This window comes from Ambystoma mexicanum, chromosome 6q (genome assembly GCF_040938575.1).
Source record: "Ambystoma mexicanum isolate Mex_15411 chromosome 6q, UKY_AmexF1_1, whole genome shotgun sequence".
In the NCBI taxonomy this organism is placed as follows: domain Eukaryota; kingdom Metazoa; phylum Chordata; class Amphibia; order Caudata; family Ambystomatidae; genus Ambystoma; species Ambystoma mexicanum.
Window position 1 is genome coordinate 583,979,323 of NC_090937.1, and position 12,289 is coordinate 583,991,611.

The 12,289-nt window shown below is 45.2% G+C and overlaps 1 protein-coding gene across 3 annotated transcripts in view; it reads right to left on the bottom strand.

Annotated features, from left to right (window-relative positions):
• Window positions 1-12,289, bottom strand: part of LOC138516154 (bifunctional 3'-5' exonuclease/ATP-dependent helicase WRN-like) — a 264,929-nt gene that overhangs the window by 171,202 nt on the left and 81,438 nt on the right. The gene's annotated exons all lie outside the window — the stretch shown is intronic.

Here is a 12,289-nt window from a genome sequence, read left to right on the forward strand (position 1 = left end):
TTGTTTCATTTATAAAGCGCAGCCAGGCCCAGGGGCATACGGGCGCGTAGGTTTAGATCTGGTTACAGAAAACTGGGTTACAGTTACATAAGTATGCAGGAAGCAAACGTTTCAAGGTTACGGTTACAGATAAATACAGACATTGGTGTTACAGGTACATACATGCAAGTTGTCATTTTCATGTGGTAGGCAATGGAGGGTGCAAATAATAATATAGCATATAATATAATACATTATTTACATACATACATTAGGCAGGCAACAAGATTAGGATCTAGGAAGTTAGGCTGTCATTGTGTAAAGGTCATGAAGCCAGCGCTACGTTTGAATAGGTTGAATGAGGGTTCTGACCCGAGGAGAGCGGGAAGTGTGTTCCAAAGCTTTGAGGCTTGTACAGGGAAGCTAGCTCCTCCCGAGTTATGGAGTTTAAATCTCGGTATGGACATGGTGTTAGCTTGAGCTGCTCTAAGAGGTCTTAATGATGTGTTTAGGGTAAGTTGGTTGGTGAGGTAGGATGGTGCAAGGTTGGCCCTGGCTTTGTGTGTAAGGGCAAGAGTTTTGAGGGATATTCTGTGCTCTACTGGGAGCCAATGGAGATTGCGTCTGGTCTCAGAGATGTGCGACTTCTTAGGGATGTTGAGGGCTGCCCTGATGCATTATTTTGAATTACTTGTAGTTTGTTAATATTTTTGTGGCTAGTGCCTAAATAGAGGGCATTACAATAGTCTACTTTGGACAAAACTAACGTTCTAGCAAGTGTAATGCAGTTAGGTGTGGAGATGAACGGCCTACATGCGGTGATAAGTTTACAGGTGTAGGCGGCTGATGATGCTACTGCATTAGTTTGTTTGGAGAAGGATAAGGTGCATCCAGGTAGATACCAAGGGTTTTGGTGTTGTTTGAGACAGGAATAGTGTTACCATCTATAGTGAAAGATTTAAAAGCAGTTTTTAGTTCTTTTAGTTTGGCGTGAGTACCAAGGATAAGCAGCTCCGTTTTTTGGTCATTGAGACAAAGTCAGTGACAAGCCATCCATGCTTGTATAACTGCGTATATTTCATTAAGGGTTATGCTGTCTGTTGCATAGTCACCAGATATGGGAATGAGTATCTGGGTGTCGTCCGCATAATTAGTATACGTAACACCCAGATAGTCAAGGATATCGAAGAGGGGCTTCGTAAATACATTATAGAGCGTTGGAGACACAAAGGAGCCTTGCAGGACTCCACAAGGTTCCGGTGAAGATTCAGCTGAATCAGTGGGAGAGAAGACCCTCATAGTTCTGTTTGCCAAGAAGGAGCTGATCCAAGCAGTGGCTGCATCAGAGAAGTGTGCTGCAGATTTCAGATGGTGGCAGAGCGTTTGGTGGTTGACCAAATCAAAAGCTGCTGACAAATCAAGCAGTAAGAGGAGTGCAGGTTTACCATTGTCTTTTAAGATTTGGATCTGAGTAGTGAGGTCTATTAAGGCAGTTTCCATGCCATGTCTGGGTCGGAAGCCGGATTGCCTTAGTCCCAAAAGATTGTTCGATTCTAGATAAGCCTGTATTTGCAGGTAGGCTGCTCTATCTAGTATTTTTAGTAAAAAGGGTACAGTTGTTATCGGTCTATAGTTAGACGGGTTGGCAAGGTCAAGAGTTGGCTTTTTAAGTAGTGGAATGACCCAGGCGTCTTTTAAATTATCAGGCACTACTCCGGTTTTGATGGAGGCATTGATAAGGTTAGTAATGAATGGTGCCAGGTCATGTGCTGCTGCTTTGATGATCGGGGCAGGGCAGGCGTCTCCTTGGCAATTTGACGGTTTAAGTTTCCTAATGATGTTTTCTACTTCCCAAACTGAAAGGGGTGAGAAGCTGAATGGCTTACAAATTGACTCAAAGGTGGGTGACTTGTTGTAGAGTTGTTTGTAATCAGGGTCAGAGAGTAACAAGCATTATTTCGCATTGATGTTCGATTGCAATCGAGCTATTTTATCGAATAGTGCCTTCTGGATGTTGCTGCACCATAGTGCATCTGTGACACATTTGTCAATAGGGGCAATAGGGGATTCTAATTTTTTTAGGATCTTGAACAGTTATTTGTGTTGGATTCTGCTTGCGTAATCCTTTTGTTGTGTCTTTTTTAGCGAGTAAAATGGCTTCTTTGTAGCTAGAGGATGCTAGGGTTAGCTCTTTCTTGTTGGTAGCTGTAGGGCATTTTTTCCAGTGTGCTTCTGCAGTTCTTTTAGTTTTGCGTAATTCTCTTAGATGCGGTGTGAACCATGCATTTAAGTGGTGTTGTGGTTTAGATTTCCGCAATTTTAGTGGTGCGATGGTATTGAGCGCTTTAAGAATTGCCTGATTATAAATGTCCACTAAGACTGTAGGGTCAGAGGTGGCAGTGTTGTTGAGAAGGGAGAGTAATAGTGTAAGGAGTTTATCCGGTGTGATGTCTTTCTTGTTTCTCGTGCGGGTGGCAGGAGTGATGATAGGAGCCGGGTGAGGTGTATTGGCTTTGATGGAAAAGGTTATTTTATGATGATCCGACCAGATACAAATTAGATAGGAGATCAATAGAGCAGTTAATATTAGTGAGCCAGTCCAATGTTCTTCCTTTGATATGTGTAGGCTCGTGAATAATGTGGGTGTTGGCTAGATCACGGGCGTTAGTATTCTTATGGTATTTAAAACCAAGATTAAAGTCCCCGAGTAGGGTAGTTTGTGAGTTAGGTTTAGTGTCCATGGATATAAGGGATACAATATCCTCTATGAATGTGGAAATAGGTCCTGGTGGTCGGTAGATAAGGTGCACTGTTGCTGTATGGTTAGGTGATAATGGAAGTTTGATGGACAAGGATTCAGCCGAGGGGATTTGGGCGTCCTGAATTACTCTAATGTCAAAGGTGTTTCTGAAGATGAGGGCGAGTCCGCCTCCCTTCGCCTGATTGGGGTTTCTATCACGTCTGATGATAGCATAGTCATTAGGTATAGCAAGGGCCAGAGATGGATCAGAGGCTGCATTTAGCCAGGTTTCCGTGACCGCGAGATCAAGCTTTTCATGAGTTATGAAATCAGCGATGTCTAGAGCATGGGCGGGGAGGGACCTAGCATTCACCAAGGCTGCTTTGATGAATGTATTTTTGCAGGGTTTTTTTGTGGAGGTAGGGGTAGGTTATGCAAGGATATGGGGTCTAGGTTGCTATTTGAATCAGTGGCCAGATTAGCTAGGTTGTTATCTCTACGCAAGTGTGTGTTGCTCTTGTGGGCATGTGGTTGGGGGTTTTTAGTACCCAATCGGGCTCCTAATGTCGAATTTCTAGTTAAAATGCTAGGGTGGTGAGAGCAAGGTGAGGTAGGAGCGAGATTGTTTGTGATGTTTTTGCAAGATAAGGATGAGCTATTATATAGCTTCAAGTATGGGCGCTGTTTTAGTGGGGTAGTTCTGGAATTAAGTCTAAGGTTTCTATTAGTAATAGTACAAGGTTGATTAGGAGATGGTCTGGTAGCAAAGTGGCGTATCCAGAGTGCCGGATCATCCAGGTATGGGTTTGCAGAGGCCATAGTACTAATCCACAGGGTGTGGGTAGTAGCTACCTTAAGTGTGCTGGTATATGTGTATTGATTAGTATGTAGGAGGGGCTGACAAGTCCAATGTCTAGTGTAAGTGTACAATAGGTGAAGGAGAGTAGTTAGGCACCAATACATAGTGGAGGTAAGCGATGCCGGTGGGCAGTGATTAGGAACTCAGTGTATGTAGTACTATTGGAACTTGATAAAATGCAGTGTCTTCAGCTATGTTCACTGAAGTTTGTCTAGGTTGCCGCAGCGAATAAAGCCACAGCTTTAGTGCCCCAGTTAATCAATTTGGGTAGGTTGTAATAAGGTGATACCAAGTAGTTCAGAATAGAAGCAATTAGCCAGGAGTTACATAAAGGCAGCATCTAGTTGTAAAATAAGGCAGTTAGCAAATGCCAATGGTAGCACATAGGTTCTAGGTGTGGGCCGATTTGACTAAATGCTATGGCTAAATGAAATGTCTAACATCAAGTGGTAACAATTGGCTAAAACACAAGGTGGTACATGGTTTCAATGTAGCATCACGTGGTACAGGTCAAGGCGAATTGGCAAGATACAGTGGCTCACATTAAATTGTCTAATCCAATGGGAGACACCCGATTAGTTGTAAGTAATGGGTAGCATCCGGTGAAAAACTTTGATTAAGTAAGCACAGGACAATACATGGGTTCATGATAGATGTAGGTTGACTAGAGTCAAGGTGACAGCAAGATGAGGCAATTGGCTAAGGTGGAGGGCAGCACATAAAACATTAGGCCATGGTCAGAGCAGGTAATCGATGATGGCTGAGCCTCGTTAACTATGTAACTTGCCCGTATAGAGGGCAATCATGTTGAGTGTATAGGACACAGTACTGGGCAGTAAGTGCTCTGGTCAACAACACGAATCAGGTTGTGCTAGTTAGGCATAGTGCAATTTAGCAAGTTGGCCGACAGTAGGCAGGCATAGGTAGGTCATCAATTAAACAGAAATAATCCATACCAAGTAGGTCACTAAGGGACAGATAGCCTTAAACAGTCCAGACAGACTCAAGCAGTTCAGGGACAGATATGCACAAATAGCATCAAATCAATGGCCTAAATGGCATAGTTAGCATACAAGTTAAGGTAAGTTATAGGTGCATAATGCATGCAAATATATCTCAATTGTAGCAAAGGCACCTGCAACGTAGTAGAGAGAAAATAGGCAATGTTAACATGCGATCGATCGGATGCACTGTTGCCAGGCTAGATAACACGGTAATGGCAGATGCAGGTAACAAACGCTGGTACATACATTAGAAAGGCACGTTTAAACATAAGGATAGGCGTAGTCGCCGCACGCGACAGGAGGTTAAGGCGAGTTTAACTAGGCACATATCTGGTCTGTATTCACAGTGTACAGAGATTTGTTATGTAGTGTAAACACAGTTCTGGCGCCGTAATCCGGTGAGCGTTGGAAAGTTAATGAGGCATATTGAATTCAGCAATCGGACGCATGCACAGCGGATCTGGTGGGCGGGGGATACCGACGTGTATACATTGGGAATAAAGGCACTGGCCACGTTATGCGGGCATGATACTTAGTGTATCGGGTATTGCTCTTGCAGGGGCGGAGGGTCTGGCTGTACGCACGTTGAATCACAGTTACAGGTTGAAGTGCGGCAATAGTGTAGTGCGAGCAAATCTCACCTTGGTTAGGAAGAGGGATGGCGCGTGTGGAAAGGAGCACTCTAGCACGTCCAGCTCGTCAGGCTCAGTCAGGCGGAGCCTTTGTTGGTTGCCTTTGTGGGGGGCCGGCTTACGCCTGCCGGTGCCTCCCACTAGGCTAAGAAGCCACGGACAGCCGATCAGGTGAAAACAGGAACACCAGATGGTTACAGGCAAGCCACAGAAGTGGCGGCGGCCATCATGGAATGGCGAAAACCTTGTGGTTTTTGCAGAGTCGAATCTTGGTGAGGTGAGCTTTGTTTTCTAACCCAAGTATCCTAGGGTGCTGGGAAAAGGCAGGGAGGTATTAGAAAGATGTCAGTCTCATAGCAAATGAGAATTGCCAATTTCGAAGGAATGTGGAAGTCGAAGTCAGATGCAGTGATAAACCTCCTGGCTTACCTTGAAAAACAACCAAAAGGTAAAGGTTGCATAAAGCTGCTCCAGCAGCGGAAGGAAGAGGGAGCTCCTGTTCGGACCTCTGAAGGTGCAATAACCTTAAAAAACAACTATGCATGGCATACCCACAGTACCATGCTAATATTCAACCAATTCCTGCAGATGATTCAGAACCAATGCTGCTGGCACCAATCCAAACAGCACTCACATGCTTACATACGGACAAACAAATATTATTGGACGTTCACATTTCAAAAATGAAAAAAAAAGAAACTACCTACACAGCAAAATTAAGGTCTCATGAAGGTTGATGGAAAAAGCAACACAAAATTTGCAACCCCAAAATTGATCTCATCCGCCATCCTAGGCTCCTGTTATATGGGTGCCTTCTGTACATGCGGAAAATAGTGCTGTCTGCATTGCAAGAGTGAACATTGATATTAGGAAGAGCCACACTTCAAAATAGAATACATTTCTGCAAATGTTTGTGGGTGTAGTGTTATGTAGAAAGCCAATGTTTTACCTGATGAGATAGCCCTCTGTACTTTTTGCTGACATTTTGGGATCCATTATTCCTCCTAGCCTGGTTTAATGCAAAGCCTTACAGAGTGTGCCTCTGCTTTTATGTACTCAGTGTGAGAAAATTGAACGTGTCTCACCCGCTAGTCCCCAGGGATCTGTCATCCCGGTGGCCAGGACACGACCATCGTTTTTGGATCCAGTTTCTGGGGGTGGACCAGCGTGGAGGATCACCTGGGTGAGGGGTCCTCGGGGAGTGGCTTTGGGACACCGGATGTTGAGACGCGGTATCCCCTTCCCTGTAACACCTTTACCTCATCCTAGCAGGTAGGATACTTAGGAACTCAATACCCTGCCCCTTTCCCAACACAAACACTTTCTCACGGCCAGCTCACTGTAAAGAAACGGACTAACACCCGAGCAGTATACCTGACATGTCCCAATAAAATGGTCAGGCAGGGTCAGGCAATTACTGATCATTACACAAACCGGACTTCCATCACGCTTCCCCACACGGATAAAAGGCGGAGCACGAAAGCCCACTCTGAGCAAGGCAAAGCACACGAGGAAGCAGCAGTTCCAAGATGGCAGTTTAGTACAAGGCCAAAGACAGCAAAACCGAAGAGGATTGGAAGGAGTGAAGTGCCCTTGACCGTTTCAAATCAAAACCATTACTTTTATGAATCCTGCATTGTATGTCACAGGTACCTGGGGCTCTTCTGCATCGATAGTCGAGGCTGGGATAACCGTTGCAGCATTGGTACTGTCCTTGGCTCCACCAACAAAGCATAACCAGTGAAGTCAGCACAGCCGGCAAGTTGGGAAGACTGATACCAGACCGGTCTGTGTTGAAGTCAAGGTTGCAGGCGACAACATTGTATAGTAAAAAATGAAGATAACAGTATATGAAGCGTATGTGGCAAGCGACGTGAGCACAATTAAACGAGCAGATGAGTGATTGAACTTTGAAGCCAAGATACAATACCGTAGACAGAGTGAAATGGAAGTGGTCCTGCAACGGGTCAAGCAAAAACCCAGGGCACATTTGAAAGTCTTCGATAGTTGATGCAATCGTGTAGGAAGTTGGTCCGAGCCTGGCGGAAGGAGATCAGCTTTTGGTTGAAGCAACTTTGTGTTAAGTTACGAACATTGTGTTAAAAGGAATCTGAGCCCAACTGAGAGGGATCCAAGATCTCAGCCCGACTGAGGGGTATATGGGGTGAACCGTGAGTCACCTGAGAAAGAATATCCTACGACAAAGTGGATGCATGAGAATATCCTACAAACATTGTGAAAGAGGATCTGAGCCCGGATGATGGGGATCCAAGGTGAATAACATTGTGTGGAGAGATCTGAGCCCGGCTGAGAGGGATCCGAGGTGAATAGTGAATCGCCTGACAAATTGAGTACTTTTGAAAATCTTAAAAAGGAAAGGAACATATTGCTTGTTTGTTGCATCAGGCCCTTTGAATCAAGAGACTTTGCAAGGAAGAGAGGCTTGGGCACGGAAGGTCTTGATGCTAATGTTTGAACTGCACCCTCATGCTAGAAAAGCCTGAGACTGTGCTAAGCTCCAGGGTACCGCCTTACCCCGTGCAGAAAACGTGGGGAAGGGAGGCCAATGGCCTGAACATTCTGACATATGATTTTGTGAACACTTCCTTCTTTTTCGTAACATTGTTTCCCACACTATTTGTATTTAGAGGTAAGGATTGGCAATAGGTTTATTAGTATAGGCCCTTTTATTTTGACAAATCACCACTAGGACTGCATTATTATTATTTGATTGTAGTAGCTTGCTCCCATCTGTAGATTTAGGATTATATAAGGGTTTTTCAAACCCTTTTTGAAGTTCAATAAACACCCTTGAACTGTGGTCACTTCTGTCTGTCTTACTGTTGATACCATGCCTTCCTTACATCAGTCTTAAGAGTTCATATGGCTCCTAAATCAGGTGCTACCCAAATGAGGCCAAGGGTGTGCCACAGAAGTTACTCCTACTCTTTTGATCATGTGGATAGGCTGGTTGTGGCTATTTAAACTGTGTAATATGGTTCCACAGGGTGGAATTCATTTTACCTGGGCGGGTCCTTTTAGACCCCTTTTCTATGTTACAAAAATGTGTGTGTATCTGAAGGAAATAGGGCTGTACCAAAATAGTGAATTGACTACTCAGCCGAATACGGAATAGTTGCTCCAAATATTTGTTCGGAGCCGAATAAGGAGTCAAATTGTTTTAAAAGACAAAACAATATGGAATATGGGAGGACAAGGCCCGGTGACCACACCCCAATTATTGCACAGGGATGGGTTGGTGGGGTGTTATTGGGCCTTTCCTAGGTAGCCCTCGATATTGTTTTGTATTTGTCATGATCACTTCCAGGGTTTCTGGGTTAGGTTCTGGTGTCCGGGCCAGGAAGGAGTCTTGGTACAGATCTGTAGGGGCTAGATGGATTTTAGCATGGCAAACATAGCAATCTCACATTCCCCAGTACCAAGGTGACAATGGGTTCCCGTAGAGATCCGATGGTGTTACAATCCACTTAAGATGGCCGCCCTGCGGGTCACTGTCTAAGTAGTCATTGAGAATTAGACATTGGGCATTGAGGACTATAAAAGCCCCGCCTCTGGAGTAACACGTGCTTCACATTAGTTCCGCTGACAGCGGTGTAATACTACCAGCGCTCAGCTCACAGACCTGCAGAATAATAAAAAAATGTCATGTTATGAACTCGAATAGCTCACAGAAAATCCACAGACCTTAGTCTTCAACGTACCTGACTAAAGTTTTCCGCAGCAGCAGTCCTCTGACAGGCGACTTTATCCTCCGTAGTTCTGCAGTTCAGTCAGCAGTCTTCGTCCACGGCCGCAGCTTCATTCTAGGATCTTCCGACCTACAAGACAAAAGGTACCATAGTTAATGAAAGGACATTACAGTCTAGTGATGAATGAAAATAACCATGCGCACATACGTACCTGAAGCTCCGAGCTTATTGCAAGCAATCCAACGCATCATTTTACAGAAAAAAGCCATAGATTCATAACAAAGGCACGCTCTGTCGCGCGCCTTAACAATGCGCGCATACTTACCTCAAGAGAAAACCCATAACTGGGTACCAAAGGCATGGTGTTCCACGCATCGCCACCAAAACTACACGTGCATACTTACCTCAAAACAAAACCCATAGTTGGATAACGAAGGCACGCTGGGCCATGCGCCTATTCCGAACTACGCACGCATCCTTACCTCAAGAGAAGACTTCATGTTTTTTCTTCAACGACGCCCATTCTCCTCAAGTGAAAATGTTTTCTTCAGAACACCTGTAAAAGAAAGAGTTGTTAAAATCATCAAGGGAGATCTCTCCAACCTCAGAACGTTTTTTCTCTCAGAGACTTCAGTGCCTTTCTGACTAAAGACAAAAGACCTCTTCAAGAATTTAAACACTTACCTTCAGAGGCTCTTCCCATTTAACAGCATGATTATCTCCTGAGCCTCAACACCAACGCACCCCTGCTTGAAGCTGGACAGAGAGCTCCCTAACAACAAACCACAGGTGAGGAGAGTGTGGGCCTTAGGAACTATAGGGGATCCAGTCAGGGTGGGAAAACAGGGGATAGCCATAGTTGATTTACCACTTTATATTGATCCCAGTTCCCCCACCTGTTTTCTATTTCTCCTTTATGACAGGAGAAAATCCAAATTAACTAGTATTGCAGATCACCAGGGTTCTGGACATTTACGCTCCTGTGGAGACAAGGTAAGCGTTATAGTATTTTAAAACTCTATGAGCAATTGCAGGGGTCACTGGGTCTTGCCCTAGTGGCCTCTGCAGCTGTTTTGTTTTTTATGAGTGGAAGGCGCCACCAGGGCCAGGCCTGGCGTCCTCCACTGCTGCCTTTTTATTATATGGGGCACCGGGGCAAGGCTGAGGCACCCCCAGCTCCATTTGTTTTTTAAATGGGCATGGCCCGTTGATCCCCTCACAAACAATTCGGGGGAGGGTTGCGGGGCCTTGCCCCGGCAGCCACATGTGCGGCTTTATCTTTTTTAACAACTGGACCACTAGGCCAATCCCTGGTGATCCCCTAGCAAAAGAGGTAGGGAGGGGGGTTACCTTGAAGGCTGGGCAGGCTGCAGCAGTCAATAAGGAAACATCTTATTTGGTTTCTGCAACCTGCCCCTGCTTTCTATGATTAGATATCTCTCTTTGAGTTTGAGAGAGATAGCCAATCATAGAAAGTGGACCATAGTTTTGGTTTCGAATATTCAGCCAAATCCTAATAGCTGGATTTTGGAAGGATATTTACCCAAAGCCGTAAATTTGGTCACCCTTAGAAGGAAGGGGCCATCTTTGGCCACTGGATGCCTGTAACTCAGGACTTGCAGTTCTAGTCAGCCTGGAAGCAGTTCTGACTGGCATATGTGTTTATTGATTTTTTATTTCAATATTTATAAAGTGCCACATGCCCGCAGGCCTCAGAGTGCTAACAGAAAAGTAAACACAACACAAAACAGAGCAAATAACGCAAGAGCAAAAAAAGACAGATACCCAAAATCAGGCATCCAATTTCAAATTGAATAAGCCAATGCAGATGTCTGTCTTGGATAGAGTGGATTCCATACTTTGTGTGAAAGTCCTTCCTAAATTTGACAATGGCAGACAACCCTCTATTTTAATCACGCTTGGTCTGTGATTGGGTGCTGTGTTCGCTCATTGCCACCCAAGGGGGACCAAAGCAAATCCCTTAACCTACTTCTCCTTGTCCACTGCTGGAACTCTGTGCCATATTCCTGGAAGGCTTGTTGTTCGTGGAAGGATCAAAACTCTGCACCAGCATTGTTTGATACTCCAAAAGACCAGAAGGAACAGACTGCAGCATTCTTTTCCTTGGGAACTGCATCATAGCCCCTGCTTGAAAGCCTTGTCTCTCAGAAGCTCCTGACCAGCCCTGCTTGGCTGGATCCAGAAATGGGAGTCCCTTCACTGCTAAGTCTCTAAAGACTCTCCCTGCAGAGCCAACACAGGTTTCCTCATCCACAGAACGTAAAGGATGTCACTTTATTGCCTTCGATCCTGCAAGTGCACCTCTGAACCTGGCTCTCCTTTTTCTGTGGCTGGCTCCTCTGCTTTGGGACTTCACAAGATGTTCTTCACTGCTCTTTCGTCCTTGGGGTCTACTGAAGGTTATCCCATCCTCAGAAGCTGAATCCTGTGTCCAAGCATGTAACTCTGCATCGCCAACAACCACCAATGGTTCCTCCTTTGCCCTTCAGCTCCTCTGGCTTGAACCATCAACCTCGTAATCAACGAATCGAAAAATAAACACTCTTCTCAAAGGTATTGGAGTCTTGTATGCTTTCACTGAAACCCAAGGTGGTCGGCAAAGACTGTACAGCGACCGCCTCTGGAAACTGTCAACTGACTGCTGCAGAACTGTGCTCCTGGTAAGACCCGTCTGCATTTGTTTCTTCATCTCTGGGCACTCTATCACCAAGAGTCTTCAGTGACTTGAACTCCACCAGACCTCCAGACACATTTTGTTGGGACACTTTCACAAAATGTAACTCTTACTCACCAAACACTGCCCCAAATCTGCACAACTAGCCTAGTTTAGTCACTTGGAACTCTATGACCCAGTATCATGGCTGGCTTCAATACCTGCCAGACTGGAAAGATGGTTCAAGGGTTTTTATTTCAAAATTGATAAACATTTCTCTAAACGGTTCCCTATGTATACCTCTCAAGGGCTCCCACCTCCCTAATATAGGCTTCCCTAACCCCAGGTTTTCCAACTTGCGATCAGCAATGCATACTATGTAAGGCAAGTTGCAGGTGATTGCCTAAAGGTGAAGACCTTATCTATATGGCTCCCTCGAGGGTTCTTCTAAATAGTCCCTAACCTATCACTCCACATGTATTCTCAACAGGAACAAAGTGGTTTTCTATTTGTGCCAATTTCAGTCTCTCTCTCTCTCTTTCTCCCCCCCTCTCCCCCTCTCTCCCCCTCCCCCTCTCTCCTTCTCTCCCCTTTCCCCCTCTCCCCCTCTCTCCCTCCCTCCCTCCTTCCCCCCCTTTCCTTGATCTTACTATTCCTTCTACTCTACTCTCAATCTTCCCCTTCTTTCCCC